This window comes from Leptonychotes weddellii, chromosome 6, assembly GCF_054177405.1.
Source record: "Leptonychotes weddellii isolate Sample4059 chromosome 6, ASM5417740v2, whole genome shotgun sequence".
NCBI lineage: Eukaryota > Metazoa > Chordata > Mammalia > Carnivora > Phocidae > Leptonychotes > Leptonychotes weddellii.
In genome coordinates, this window is record NC_138374.1 from 35112606 (window position 1) to 35128615 (window position 16010).

General features: G+C 46.8%; 1 pseudogene; it reads left to right on the plus strand.

Moving 5' to 3' along the window:
• The first annotated feature begins 3234 nt into the window (after positions 1–3234).
• Positions 3235–16010, plus strand: part of LOC102730085 (eukaryotic translation initiation factor 2A pseudogene) — a 34456-nt pseudogene continuing 21680 nt past the window's right edge.

Here is a 16010-nt window from a genome sequence, read left to right on the forward strand (position 1 = left end):
TCCAGACGATGTCTCAGCTATGTTTGTAAGCTGTTCCTTCCCTGCTGGCCATGCGGGGGGCTTCCAGGGTGTGTGGCAGGTGAAGGGCTCCCTGCTCCGTGAAGCAGCTTGCTTGTCTGAGGTAAGGCTGTGGGGGCTATGAGACTCTAAGCCCTCAGACAGTGATGATGACCAAGACCCTGCAGGCAGAAGAGGCAAACCAACACCCAGAACACGTGTCAGTCACGGTCAGGGTGATGCTTTGCCCCTGCCAGGGTAGAGGGATTGATATCATCAACGTGCGTCCTTGATTTCTCTAGACTGACAACTGTGGACCTTGGCAAGCATGGACAGGGGCTCCCCAGGGGCTGCAGGGCTATCGGGGTCCCCAACAGTGCCTCCAGGCCCGGCGGCTGGGGACTAGGCCAGTGGCGTGCACACACTTAGCTGCAGGGGCCGGAGGCAGTACCCATGTAGTGACAGGGGCCAGTGACAGACACCAGGGAAGGCGACAAGGTCTGGAGCCAACCCCAGGCCCACCGGCAACTGTGGGGGGCCCCCAATGTCGGTGCACTCTCCTGGGGTTGCACGCTCCTCCCTCGGGTGTGTATACTGCCGCGGAGGCGGGTGCTAGGCGTCAGGCCGGCAGCAGGCAAGTGCACAGCTGGAAGGGCTAGCTCCCAGCGCGCACTCAGCATGGGGACGGGGACGCTGGCTTTTACATTCATGGAGCTGCAGAGGTCTGAGCTTGCTGCCTGTGCCGTCTCTAGGCTCCATGTACATGGGGACGGGGGTTTGAGTGCTCAGGCACCTGCTGTCAGCAAACACAAATACCTGTGGGGAGACAGCTGGTTCATGGTGGCTTTGCTGGCTGTTGGTTTCATCGGTGGTGAAATCTACCAAATTTGTCTACAAAGCAGGTCCCTGTGAACTGCAAATGGGTGGGAGATTAGAATAAGAACCCTGTTAGATAGCACAAATCACATCTAGTAATGAGAGATCTTCTTAACACCCGTGTCCTCTGGAAGGCTGACTTATTTCCATGTATGAAATGCAGCTTCCCCTTCTGGAGAGGCTCTGCAGGGAATCTGTACACATGAAATTTCTATTTTTCTGTCCACCTATTACAAATAGTGCCTTAGGAACAATCAGATTTTCTCCTGGGCTGAGAGGGTATATGTGAGATGGTGTGCCTATATGGTAAGTTAGGTTGTATATTTGACATTTACTTGAGGGGTTCTGGGTACTTTTCCAGAAGCCCAGTCAGCTTTCAGAGCAGCAAAAAACTAAGGTACCAGGAGAAAACAGTGCATGATGATGAGTAGCAGTGTGAATTTTTTCAATACTTATGAATATATCTCTTGAGCTTAACCAGCTCCTTGGCTATGATTCTGGAACAATATTCCTTTCTTGTTCTATTTCTTTAAAATAAAAGGAGCTTTCAAGCTCCTGGAGAGACTAACCTAAGAAGCAATTTTAATAGAACCCATATCATTTTGCTGTTGCCTAATTGGCTGAGAAAAGCAAGAAAGGGTGTCTCTTCATTGGAGATAAGCCCCATTTCAAAAAAGCCACCAAGCTGCTTTGGGGTGAAGGAAAACTGAAAGATAACTGTGTACCATGAATGTTGAAATCCAAAAAGGAAATAAATCAGAAGCAGCAAGATTCTGCAGGAAGCAGGCAGTTTGTACTAAACCGTTGGTAAGCAGAGCACATGGGAGACGAGCCTGAACCTAAGGAATGATACCTGGTTCCATCTCACCTGTGTTAGGTTTCCATGGCTGCCCGCCATCACCAATCACCAACGTCAGTGGCTTTAAACACCACAAATTTGTTATCTTTTAGTTCTGCAGATTGGAAGCCTGACATGCGTCTCCTTGGGCTAAAATCAAGGTGTCAACAGTGCTGCATTCCTTCTGGAGGCTCGAGGGAAAGATCTCCTTACTTGCTTGGATCCAGTTTCCAGTTTCTAGAGGATGTCCTCTGCTGATGGTCCCTTCCTCCATCTTCAAAGCTTGTAACATTTCACCTTTGACCCTGTTCCCCTGACCTTGCTCCCATCAGCACATCTCTTTCTGTAACCACAGCCAGGAGGTTCTCCAATTTTAGAACCCACGTGATGACATTGGGCCCACCTGGGTAATCCAAATAATCTCCCCATCTCACAATCCCTAATCCCATCAGCAAAGTCCTTTTTGCCATGAAGATAACACATTTTCAGTTTCCAAGGATTAGGATGTGGGCATCTGTGGGGGCATTATTTTGTCTACCACATCACCCAATGTGGCATATCGTAAGGAATTTATAAGAATGAAAAATGAGATAATTACACCCTCAAACAAATAACAGCAGTGCATTGTTTTAGTTACACCTGAACTAAAAAATGGCCTTTGTGTGGTTGGGGTTCACTCATTTCCTTATGGCCGTATGTTATCTAGACCTGTCTGCAGAGATGGACCTAGACCTAGGTGGTCCTAGGTGGACCTCCAAACAGGCCACTCTTGGGGGACAGTGGGTAAAGTGAGGGCCACAACAAGAAGGAGGGAAGATAGGGGGTCCTGAGGATAATCTTGAGCACTTTGGGTAACTTTAGAAGGAGCCAGCTGATACAATGTTCTGCATGGGGTGTGCACTGAAAAGGCCAGCAAGGCCAAGGAACCCTTGAGCAGGTTTGAGGCAGAGAAACAGGAAAGGGGGGTGAAAAACAGGGATGTTGGTGGATTTCAGGACAAGTTTGTTCCAGGGTCCAAGTCTCTGAAGGATCTGAAGTAACAGCTTTCTCTAAGGTATTCTGAGATGAGGGTACTTTGACATGCCCATCGCAAACAGAACAAAGTATGCCCATAGTGTTTTCTGTTAAACAAGCTATTCAACAAGCTATTCCCCCAGCAAAAGAATTTGGGGCTGACCTGAGGAACCATTTTACCAGAGATAAGATTTCTGGGTAGAAGTCAAGGCCACTGAGAACATTCCAACTTTTGCTGCTTGGTCAAGCGATTCTTACTTATGGTGCCCAGCTGGCTGCTGAGATGAAAACCAAGAACCCTTTTGCCCATAGGCAAAGCTGGATAATCCTTGAACAGATACTACTCAACTGAGCTAGACCACAAAAAAAGGGTTATTGTGTGATTGACATCTTCCACCAAAACTGTCTCCAAAGAGCAGATTATGTGCAGGGTCTGCGAGCCTGTCTGGGGCTGGTGTTCCTGGGCCTTTGGTAGTCTTTCCATGCCAAGATCTCATTAATCTGCCACTATGGTGAGCCTGGTGGGAGTCTTGCTGCAAGGAGATGAAGAAAACCAGATCCTGCAGATAGGCAGGTAAGCTCAGCATCGGGGAAGAGAGCCTGTCTGCCCAGGACGCCCATGCATAGTAATCTCTGTGCTCTGGTGGGCTCCTCGCAGGTGAGGGAGGCAAGGGAATTATGACCAGAAGGGCCATGGTCCAACAGTTTCACGGACCCAGGGGCACAAACCATAGGAAGGCACCAGAGTGGGATACAGGAAAGGGCCAGACCCACTTTTCCTGGTTTGTACCTCCAAATTCCATTAGTGTCTCAGATATGGAGCATGGGAGGAAGAGGAATTGGGACCAGTGAAGGGCAAGGCAGCAGTTTGGAAGGGGGAGAACAGGGGTTGGGAATCAGAAGATGGGGCAATCCATGTCCCTCCCACCTCCAGGTTAGGGCTCTGGGTGCAGGTCACTGACTCTCCCAAGCTCTAACTTTAGAAGAATAACATTTGCAAACCCCCACGGGAATGCTGTAAACATCAGTCAGCTTCCCAGGGCTACCATGACCACCTTACAAATCTAAGTCCGGACAACGGGATGCCATTTCAGAGGGTTTGGTAAACATCTCAGATTTCCTGTTTGGCCTTGTCCTTCCCTGTGTCTCCACCCTAAGTATACACATGGACGCACACATACACACCGCTGGTGCACAATTTATCTATATATCCCTTCTGCGTATACTACATTTGACTCTCTTAGTGCATTTCTGTAAAAGGAAAAAACCCAAACTATTTCTAGTTGTAATTGCAAAATCAACATGTGTGTGTAGATGCAAAGATAAGAGAGATGTTTACAAAGTAAGTCTGTAGTCAGAAGTAAATACTTGGGGCATGCATAATGAAAAGACAAAAATAGTGCCAAAAATTTATTCTAATTGAATATTTGTAGCTCATTTCCAACTGGCAAAAAAAAAAATGCCATAAATAAAGAGATGAGAGATAAGGCATGACTCTCCACTGGAATTGGATGACAGTACAAAATCTGTTTCTTATATACACTTAAGCTATGATATTTCAGCTCTCTACTTTTTGTTGTTGATCGTGTACACATAGGAAAGCTTGAAATGCTCATCATTTGAATTAATAACTTTTCCCCTTTTCAGAAGAGGCTCCACTGCTCCTTCATGCCTGGCTTTGGACTGAAAGTTTCCTGTGAGTGCCAATTAAGACCAAAGAGACAATATTTTCAATGGTTAAATTAACAAAAATATAAATGATGGCATATTGAGACAGCCCTAAACCCTGATAGAAGGAGTATAAGTTGGTATAATCTTTCTGGAAAGTAACCTTAAAAAGCCATAAAAGGCCTTAAAATCTCCACTTCTTTTAACATATTATTCTACTTCCAGGAAACTAAAAGCTTGGGCAAATGAATGTGAAGAATGCATCACATGGGATGCAACAACAATGAATACAATCAACATTTATTCAGAGAATGATATCTGGGATTCTTCAACAAATGAGATAAACAAAAGCAATTGAAAAATCCTGCAAATACTGAACTCCTTATATTATAGGTATCTGTATGGGTTTGCATTTATAAATACATCTCATTCATATACCTATGAGTACAATGAAAGCAAACCAGAAAGAAATAAAATCCCACTAACATATGTACTGAAATTGCAAGTGATTTCACTTTATTTTGAGTGTTTCAATTATTTGAGACCTCAGAGTATTTATTACATTTATAATTAGAAAAATAAGCTATTTTCATTTTGAATGCACTCATTGTTGAAAATTTGGAAAATAAATGAGAAATACAAAAATAAAAATCACCACTAGAGTGCCAATATAGAGATAACATCGGTGTGTATTTTCTGGATTTTGTTCTGGATTTAGATGGATTAGAAATAAATGTAAATGAACATGTAGGTAGAGATGAAGATACAGATACACATATGGGTATATGTACCCCAATTTTTTATTTTAATTGATACATAATAGTTCATCAAACTCATGTGACTGCCATTATTCATGCAAAGTTTCTTATCGTTAAATGTGTAACTTGTTTGCAGATACTTTCTCACTGTGATAACACAGTGCAAAACCAAGGAGCCCACGGCTCCTTGGGTATTCTCTGGTTAATACTTCTGGATTAAATAATAGAAAAAATGATGAACTGAAACACATGCACATTTAAATGTGTATATATACATAAATAGCCAGAGGGGTGTGAGGAGCAAATGCAGGAGAGAAACTGTAAAGGAACCATCTCTTCTTTAAAATCCAAACTCTGTGCCCCTAACAGTCAGGGAAGACGTGCTCCAGAGTAAAGGGATGTCTTGCTGAAGACACTTATCAGGAATTGCTCATTTGCATCCTGAATCTTTCTTCTCCTTGAAACCCTGCCTACAGCCCATCGCTTCTGTCCACTGCATATGGGATACCTCTTTCTTTTTTTCTTTTTGGGCTCTTGATAGCAGAGACTCTCTGTTGGCTTCATTCCACAGACATGACTAGGGTTTTCACTGAGAATATATTAAACCCAGAAAAGAAAACATGGGCAGCATAAAATAGCATGCTTCCCAAGAGATGCTCCTGTTCTCTTTCCTATGAGGAGGCCCAACACCCTGGCAGGTGGCTCTCTGGCCTGGGCAGGTAGCCCACAAGTGCCATCCGAGCCACCGTTTCGCCCTTGGCCACATAACCTGGTCCCTGAGGCTGCTTTCCTGTCCCCTTCACGTTGCCCCTCACTGTAGACATTCAAAAGATCAAGAGATGGCTTGTCACCTTCGCAGAGGCTGGAGACCCGGGTGGGCTCGGCATGGAGCAGCTACTGTGCTTCCCAGAGGTAGGAGCCAGTTGCTGGAGCCCATGGTGGCTGCCCGGCCCTCCCCTCGGCAACACTGCATTCCGCCTTCCTTTCCAAGCTGAACTTCTCTCCGTTTCCCGCATTCTTTGCACATTTGTTTCATATCATTTTCCTCTCACTGACCTATTTCAGTTAAAAAATACACAGCTCGTTTTGTCTTATACCAGCATCTCTAGCATGTGTAGACTCTTTATTGTAGTTCATGAGTGCCCGGGGATAGCCCGCTAAGTGATCTAGAATGCACAGGTGTGCTTAGACCCAAGTGCCAGTGTTCTAGAAAAACAGATTCTCTTGAAAAAGGAATGAGACAATCACAGGCTCTTAGTCAGATGTCCTTTAGATCCCAGGCATTTTACATATTATTTTGTTTAATGATCACACTATTTCTCTGAGGTAGATATTATTCCCATTTTATAGATGACAGACACTGAGTTCAGAGAGGTTAGGTAACTTGTCCAAGGTCACTCAGCTTGTCGGTGCTGGAGCAAGGATGCAACCGGATATGACTTTCTCCAGAGCCAATGTTCTTTCCACTATTCCCTGTTGCCTCCCTGAGTCTCAGCTATGGGAACTTATTCTAGATTTCATTTATGATGAAGAAGGGTAGGGTCCCGATGAACATTATCAGTCATTATAAAGTAGCATGAAGTCCCATCTCCTTTCCCTTAACGAACAGAATAGCATTCTTTCAGTTCATTAAGCAATTTATGGCTGTTTCACGTGTTCAGCTTTTCAGCGAGAGACTTCAGTCATTTCACCTTGAATTCTACACAGAGGACCCTGTTAGAGCCACTTAAGAGGGTTTGACAGGGAGGGAAGGCTGATCCCTGGCCCGAGGCATGCCCCTCCCTTGAGCTGTACAGTTCAGACTGGACTAAATTGGACATCAGGAGACCAGGCTCCAGTCCGGACGCTGCAGCAGGAAGCCCTTGGAAATCCCAGCTTCCCTCGGCCTCCCTATCTCTCTCGGTAAAATGGTGAGGGCTCGACCATCTGGAGGCTAACAAGTAGGTTAATTCTGTGCACGTGGCCCTCTCTCCCCAGAATGCTGTGTGGGGAAGGGCTCTAAGGCGCTAAGGGCAGGGGGCTGGGATAGTGACAGAGCTCATCCACTTCGGGCACAGAAGATCTAAGGCACACGCATCTTCCATTCCTGAGGTTAGGAAATCACTAAGATCCCTTCGAGTTCTGATGTTTGTGCCACATAGATCTGCTTCTTTGGCCCTGTCTAAATACAACAGCCTCATAAACATCCGTGTACTTGGCGCGTCCCGAGTGGGAGGCATCACGGAAGATGAAAACAGGGGACTGGTGCGCTGTCCTATCTGCGGGGCGCAGGGGGGTCAAGGGGAGAGCTGCCACCACCTCCTCCCATGCTGCAGCCGGGGCTGGAGCTACAGAACACACATGACTCAGGAATGTCAATGTTCTTCAGTGGTAAAAAAAAAAAAAAAAAAAAAGGTAAAGTCTTGGCCTTTTACTTTAAAACAAATATCATACAGAGTAGAATATAAAACATAGTCACGCGATTTTTTTTTAAATAGGGCAGGAAACTTCAAAGAAACTTAATGCGTGCCAACCTGCCGTCTCCCAAAAGCTTACATGAGCTCCTTCTTTTCTGGTGTTAGTGGAACCGCATGGAAAATTCGGGAAGCAGCAGTAGGAATAGTACCAGGAAAGTGGTGACCGAATAGTTCAACAGGGAAAGGAGAAAGGACAGAGGGCCCAGGAACTTGTTACCACAGAGGAACTGTAACACTTGGGGTGAAAAGCCAACCCATGACCCCAGGGAGCTAAGAAGAGCCCAGGGCTTCCAAAGGGGATTGCAGGACATGTTAGCACGAACTCTGTTGAACAACTGGCTTGAGAGAGAGCCATTTGTGCTGGTGGGGACTGCAGAGAGGAAACCTCTTTTGTCTCTCTCCTGCATAAGCCCCTGGCTATTCATTAGCTATACTCCCTATCTTTTCTATAGCCTTCAGGTCAATATATTCATTTGGCAAGTATTTACCGAGCATCTGTGATGTGCCAAGTGTGGTGTAAATTCCACAACCTGTTTATTATCCCACAAGTATCTCATGTCTATTTTGCCCGTGACTACCTTGAGCCTGATCCCCTTCTGTCCATATCAACAAGTGTTACCAGCATCACCTCCGTGATCCAAGCTGGAAGCTGGACATCATTCTCCTTCCCCCTCCAGTCACTCCTCATCACCTAGTCAATCTCTAGACTAACTCAGGATCTGGCCTGAGTTGTCTCTTCATGCTTTTGGAGCTAGGACTCGGCCAGTCTTGCAGCATCTGCATCCTATTCTGAGAGTAGAAACTTCTGATGCCTTCCCGTGGGCTTGACAAGGAATCCATGCTGACTTGCCCTGGTGCCAAAAGGCTGGGGTCCTGGGGGCAGCAGGAGAGAGTTCAGCCCCTGTGAGCATGGTCAGCGCTGCGCTATCCCTCTGGATGGAGGAGGTGTGGCCACAGGGGTCACACCAGACCAGCTCTGGCTGTGATTTGGACAGTCATCCTGCCTATGGCTCAGCTTCTCTTGAGCCTGACCATTGTCTAAACACTGTTCCATGACCTTTCAACAGACCCCTTTCCTTGATATGATCAGCCAAAGTCTGTTTCTGTTGCATGCAAACGAGGCTCTTGCCCAAACGAGTGTTAGGCTTCCAGGTATCATTTCCCAGTGAGGAGAAGGGAAGGGACAGAATCACAGGTGATGCTAGGATGTGGTCTCAGCCACAAGGACTGGGACAGACAAGGCACAGGCTAGGACTATGCAGTGGCAGGTGGAGCCAGAGAGGGAAATGTGAAATCTGGACAAGGGCTTACGGCCGAGCCAGAGGGGAGGGATCTGGCAGGAGTCCCCAGGAGTGTCATGAAACAGGATGGGACCCTGTGACCAGAGCAGCGGGTGGGTGGGCAGAAGCACAGCATAAAGGAGCTAAGAACAGAGGCAGGGCAGCTCCAAGCATCCTGCAGATGCTCCTGGGTCAAAGTCATGGGATCAGAAATTAGCAAAGTTCCTATCACATCCTTAGTTCCCTGTGACTTCACCCCCATCCTCGCCCTGCCTTGCTCCTCAGTTCTCCATGGGTCCGAGGCTCCAAATGTTCCACACACAGCCTCACTCTCTCTGGCCATGCCGGCTTGTGGAGTCACTTCAAAAACAACAGTCCTTCCCCCTGGACTCCGCCAAGTTGTTAGAGGGAAGAAACAGCATCTGCGTTGACTCACCACCACATCCCCAATGCAGGCCACGCAGTAGGCACTCAATAACCATTTGTGAAAGTCATGTCTGAGAGGAAAAATTGTTACAGCCACAATTCGTGCCATCTTAATAGCCCATCCTCATAAGTCAGCGAAGTAGTGCCTATTGCCCCTGTCTTACAGTTGAGAAATCTCACACAAATAAGGTGATGTCTTTGGCCCAAAGTCATGTGACCTTGACCCAGGTGTATCCTCACCCATGTTCTGTAGGCCCCTCCCAGCCTGTGCACTCAGATGGAACACGATGCAAGAGGCCCAGGACTGTATTAAGTACCTGTTGCCTTTTGGGAAGTCGCTCTCCCTCTCTTGTTCTAATCCACAGCCAAGGAAGTGAGTCTGAAGCAGGATGTGAGGCTGGTGGCAGCTACTTCCCACAGACCTGCCTTCTTTAGTCAGCATGTTGTTTTGGTTGAATTTGAAAGCCCTGGTGAGCAAGAGCTCTATAGCAGCCCATGCAACCCTCCATTCTTAATTCTCAAGATTGAGTTCAAGCCTTCATGTCTCCTGCTTGGAGTTTGTAAGCTTGTGAGCCTTGAACCCCTAAACTAGCTGCCTCCGTACCCTAATTGCTCACTTCTTCATAGACATTCTTGTCCCTTCTCCCCACCCCATTTCTTGATGAGCCCAGGGTCTGCTAGCACTCAGGCCCCAGGCCCAAACAAAGACAACGTTACCGTACAGCCATCTCTTTGGCTGTCAGTCTAGCTGAGGGTTATTTTGAGGATTTCTGGGATAAGCACTCAAAGATGTGTTGAAACCCTCAGGAAAAAGAAAAGACGCCTACAAAAATACCTCGTATTTTTGAGAGGAATTTCAACCATGTGTTTTTGCTTTTCTTTTACTGATTCTTTTACAAGTAAACCCTTAAAACGCACTCCTCCAAGAGCTGTTTGATGTCCCCAGAGCTCCCAAACATTTTACAAGCTGTTTTCCTTAGAACCAAAGGATATGTTCAACTTATTTAAAAGACATGGAAGGCACCCAAATCTGAAAGATTCTTTCACAACCTTTGAACTGGGCTCAATAAATTGCCTGCCTCTAACTCTGCTTGATGGATGAAATTTGTAAGTGTCCTTGTGAAACCAACCTGATGTGGTTCCTGGGAGCATTAGAAAGAATGCCCACGCAGGGGCCAGGACCTTAGGAAAATTGCGAAGTTGGTAAATGTGACGTTTCTGATGTTGGGTCTCACTCCCTAGGTGGGAGTGGCTTTGGAGTCTGCAGCCAATAATTGAAGGCCAATGTAAATAACCCGCTCATCATATTTCTTTTCTTTTTTTTTTTAAGATTTATTTATTTATCTGAGAGAGAGACTCATCATATTTCTTTCACAAGTTTGTTTCTATGAATAAATGCCGTTTCTGTTTCCATTCTAGTTAGTAGAGGATAATCATTTCATCTCACGGAGCAGATTTAAGTTCCCCAGAAAGTAAAGACGCGTCATGATGTCAGCAGTTTGCTCTATCTGGTCCAGACTCAATGTGTAACTTCAGCTTGGTTCATGCAAAAGAGCTCGTCATTCTCCCATCTCCGCTTTCTGGGGCTCTTAACAGACATGTTTCCCTCCCATGGTATTATTTTTTTTATCCTGAAAAATATAATTGCAATAGTAGCTTAAACCTCTGTTTGTATAGTTGATTTCGTCTTTGCAAATTCCCCATGAATTTTCTTATATAAGTCTTACTTCTTTTTCTTTTTCTTTTTTTTTTTAAAGATTTTATTTAGTATTTGTCAGAGAGAGAGAGAGAGACAGAGAACACAGGCAGGGAGAGCGGCAGGCAGAGGGAGAAGCCGGCTTCCCACCGAGCAGGGAGCCTGATGCGGGACTCGATCCCAGGACCCTGGGATCATGACCTGAGCTGAAGGCAGATCCTTAACCGACTAAGCCACCCAGACATCCCCTTACTTATTTTTCTTATGATAGCCCTGTAACAACCTTCCCACCATACCATCATTCAGAGAAGATAAATGATGCCCCATGTAAGAAGTTGGTAAGGACAAAGTAAAAACTCAAGTTCCTTGATTAAAGAAGGAACTGCACCTTCTGTTGTAGGGTTTTCAAGCTGAAAATAGTGGAGCACCAGACCACAGTGAATCCTTCCATGAACATTTGTGATTGAATCAATGAATAAATGAGTGAACCTCTAGCACTAAGGAAGCTGGGGTAGGGGTGGGGCGGGGGGTAACTGAGAGGATGGCATCCAACCATCCTATTGTAAGGTCAGCCAATGGAAGAATTAGCCTCCCCCGGGGAACTGATGAGAAGCCCACAAGGCTGAAGAGGGAATTCAAGTAAGGCTGAACAGGTCCACTATACTTCCAGAAAAAAATGAATTAGTCTAATTAAGAGAATTCTAGAAATGCCTAATCGTGTGCAGTACAAAAAAGCCTTGGGCATCTGGTTCTTTTCACAGTGAAAGAGCTGTTTAGAGAAAAGCCGGTACTTTGCGGTAATTACTGGTTATCTAATACTCTGAAAGGCCTCCATGTCCACAGTGCCCCGTGATCCAGCGTGGAATGTAGCTTGGGTGTGCGTCCCAGATGGGATGTCAGAGAACACTGCCCTCCTCCATGTCCAGAGAGCAGGAACAGGGTGACCGTGGACTCCAAGTCCCCAGGACCCCTGAGCCCAGTGATGAGCATTCAAGTAGGACAGTACTGAGCCCCCGAACAAAAGTTCCACCAGCTTGAGCTTCAGCTTAATTCCTCCAGTTCTTTCTGGTCTAATGTCTCCTGACAAAGAAGGAGGAGCATTACAGGAGGTGAGGAGTTCTGCTTTCTGTCCTTCATCCAGCAAAATCGTCCTTTTAACCTCCAGCAACTGGCCTATACTCTCCTTGGAATTCTTAGGCAAAACGTCACTAAACCATCGGCAAAAACAAAAATGGAAAACATGTTTTGACATCCTTAACGTTGATTACAGCCTCAGATTACAAAAGGTTCAATATTGCCCACCCCATTCTGGAGGGTCACCCACCTCACAGACTCGCGTGGGAGGGAGTCTCAGAAGCTCTTTTTTTTTTGTCCAGCCTTGAATTGCCAGACTCTGGCGCCGTTACCATGCCTCTCAGCCAGCTGCCCATTCTCTTATTTCTCTTAGCATCCAGCCTTACAGCCATCCAGGTTTCTTGTGTAGGATCCTACTTCTACCTTCTTACTTGACACCTCCCCCTGACATACACACACACACACACAGAGGCATACACACACTCACGCACGCATGCATGCACGCACGCACATGCCTTCTCTAGACCCATCTTTTGTGTATGATAATGTGACCCCTGTTGCTCAGAGAAGCTCTCTCTCTTGCTTCCTGGCATCAGAAACAAACCGTCGCCACGGCATCTTACTCTCAGTGGTTCTCCCAGGTGTGGTTCCCCCCACCAATGGCAGGGTCCATCTGACCTACAAACGCAGGTTTAGAGCCGGAGAAGCTTGTGCTCCAAGCATATCTGCACTGCGTTGTGTCTACAAGACCTCGAACAATTCCTTAGTCCTCTAGCCCAATTTTTGTTTAACACAAAGACAATTTACTGAACTCAAAGGGTTGTTGACAAGTATTAAGCAAGATTATCCATGCCAGGACCTGACATTTGGGAGGTATTGAGCAGAAGTGTCTACTCTCCCTGTCCTATGTTCATTGTGACCATGCATTCACCTTCCATCCCAAGAGAAGGCATTTTAAATATCGGGACTGGTGTTGCTCTGGCTTCTCACGAACAAGGCAATTCCTTATAATGTCGAACCTTCCAGATCCTTGGAAGTGTTTCCTCTTCCAGAGTCATGTCCTGCAGAACCAAGGACCAGCTCTCTAACTTCAGAGCAGACTTCCTTCCTCACATCTCAGGCACGTGCACCATGAGCCACGCCAGACCTTCTCAGCCCTGTCTGGCCAGAAACCGCAGCACCTTGACCGACATGGTCTCATTCAGTTCAGCCCCAACTTACCCTCCACCCTCGGCCCAGGGTTACCAGTTTGAACTCTTTCATTTGGGGATGAGAAAGGTTCATTTCCAAAGCAGCTGAAGAAGAGACTCCTATTGGTGATGCCCAGGACGAAGCAATTCAAATTTGAATCCTGCTAAGATGATTCAACTCTGTCAAAGTATTCCCTGAGAAACGAGGGGAAGGGAGTCAGCATTTTTGTTAGTGTTCACCATATCCTTGAGGACCCTCTCTGTAGCCCTATTTGCTAGGATCATGGTAACAATACCACAGACTGGAAGCTTAAGCAACAGAAGTTTCTTGTCTAACAATTCAGGAAGCAAAGAGTCTAGAATCAAGATGTAGGGAGGGTGGGTTTCTCCTGAGGGCTGTGAAGAAAAGGTCTGTTGCAGTCCTCTCTCCTTTACTTGTAGAGGGTGGTCTCTTCCTGTGTCTTCACATGGTCTTGAGCTTACTTACTTACTTACAAGTTTCCTCTTCTTATAAAGACACTAGTCCTTTCAGATTAAGACCCACACTCATGACCTCATTTTAACTTGAATACTTCTGTAAAAATTCTGTTTCCACATAAGGCCACATTCTGAGGTACCTGAGGTTAGGCCTCTAACACATCTTTTGGGGGGGACACAATCTTAAAATACCATCCTTCACACTGGTAAAGGCTTATACTGTTCCTAATTCTCACTTCATTACCCCACACAATATCCCCCATCCTTATTTCTTTCCCAGCTTCCACCCCTCTAATATTTCTTCAAAATATCTCATCAAAATTTTTAATTTTCAAAATAACCTGGTTAACTTTTCATGGACTGAAGTAACTCCCTACCAGACCAACCGGAGACAAAGCAGAACTGGGGGGGGGGGGTCTGGTCACCGGTCCAGGTGCTCACACTCCATGTGACTAGGAAGGGAGGGTAGGGGCAGGACTTTAGGGAGCACCATTGGTCAAAGTTGAAGACACAGAGAGCAGGAGGAAGGAAATTGGAAGGAGCCATGGGCACCAAGCTTGGCAGAAGCAGGGCATGTCCAAAGATGGCCCTACTGAGTCAGAAGACATGTGACTGGTAGCCAGGAAGCACAGGATGGGAGAGAGACGACACGGCAACATGCTGTGAGATATCATGGTGTATCATGCATGACCCATGTGTACTATAGTCTTCTGAACATTTTTCTGTCATGTGAAGACCGAGTCCCAGAGCTATTGCCTCTTTGTCTTCTGCAAAATCCCGAGAACCATCAGTGCCTATGGACAGGCCACTTCTGTGAGAAGGCTGAGCTCACCTGGCCCTCCCCCAGCCAGGCGCTTACTTTCCTCTCAGCGATTGTGCAGACCAGATGCCTCAGTCCTCTGAAAGCCCTCTCTCCCCCTGCTCCAGAATGCAACCCTCTTCCCCTGCTCAGCAAGAACACAGAAGCCCCTGGAAGAAAACACTGATATCTTCCTTATCTATACCAATGGGCTTTCCAGCCTCTGTGTCCATCTGTGGACACACACCACCCACCCTGCCTCCTCAGGTCTCCCCTCCAGTTTCAAGCCCTCTCCCCTACATCTTCTCAGAAACAATACCTTGATACTTATCCTTTCTCTCTCTTAACTCAAACTTCTTCCTCTCAACTGAATCCTTCCAGTTCATTGACTTTGGGATACTCTCACATCTAGCCCTAAACAAACTGCAACCAGAACCGCTCCTTCAAGCACTCCCAAACCCTCCATTTACCTCTCTCGGTTTTCCTGTTCCCACAGTCGAACGTCTCACAGGGCGTCTATTCTTTCTGTGTCTCGGTCTCTGTCTCCTCATCTCCTACTCACTGGGAGACTCATTCCAGTTTTGCTGGGGCCTCATTCATGCTGCCCTTCCTTCCCGCATCCAGCACCTGCTGTGCCCCAGCCTTCTAGAACGCATGGATTTAAAAAGACAAAATCCTCCAACTTCGTGGAATTTACAGCCTAGTTACGACAGAGTGGTACAAAACTGAGAACCTGGCATGGCGGGCAGGAGGCATAGTTCAGGAGGCCAAAGGCCACGGGTGGATGGTGACGGGCAGCACAGTGGTCAGGGCGGGCACCTTGGAAAAGATGACATCGAAACCACGGTCGCTTTCAAAGACTGCCAAGGTCCTTGGCCTTCCGTCTTCCTCCCCGTCCTCTATCTTCTTCCTGCTGTACAGGCTCGGCCTCCCCTGCCCCTGAGTCGACATGGGCACTGCTCAAGGGGAGCTCCTTGTGCTTTCTCTTCTCACTCCACAGTCTTGTCATGAGGGACGCCATCCAGCCACACAGTGTCATGTATCCTCCACAGTCAAATGACACATAGATGTATACTTCCATCCAGGCCCCTACCCTCAGCTCTGGATTTGGAGATCCCACCACTGTCTTGATGCTTCCCCAAGGAGCTCTCAAATCAGCATTTCCAAGATTGAAGGCAACGTCGCCCTCCCCCCAGCTTTGTTCACCTTCCAGCACCCTCTCTCGGGAATGGCGGCCTGGCCCACCTGCTTCTACAGGCCACAGCCCTCAACTCACCACCTGCTTTCCTCGCTGCCTCTGCAGGTACAGCTGTCACCAACACCTGTCACCCACCTGCAGCATTGGAGGGAAACCTCGTGCCATGATGTGGCATCCAGCTTCGCACACTTCTATTGATCTATTCACTTCATCCACTCTGTTTTTTCATAAATTTTTATTGAGTGTTTCTGAGTACAGTGTCC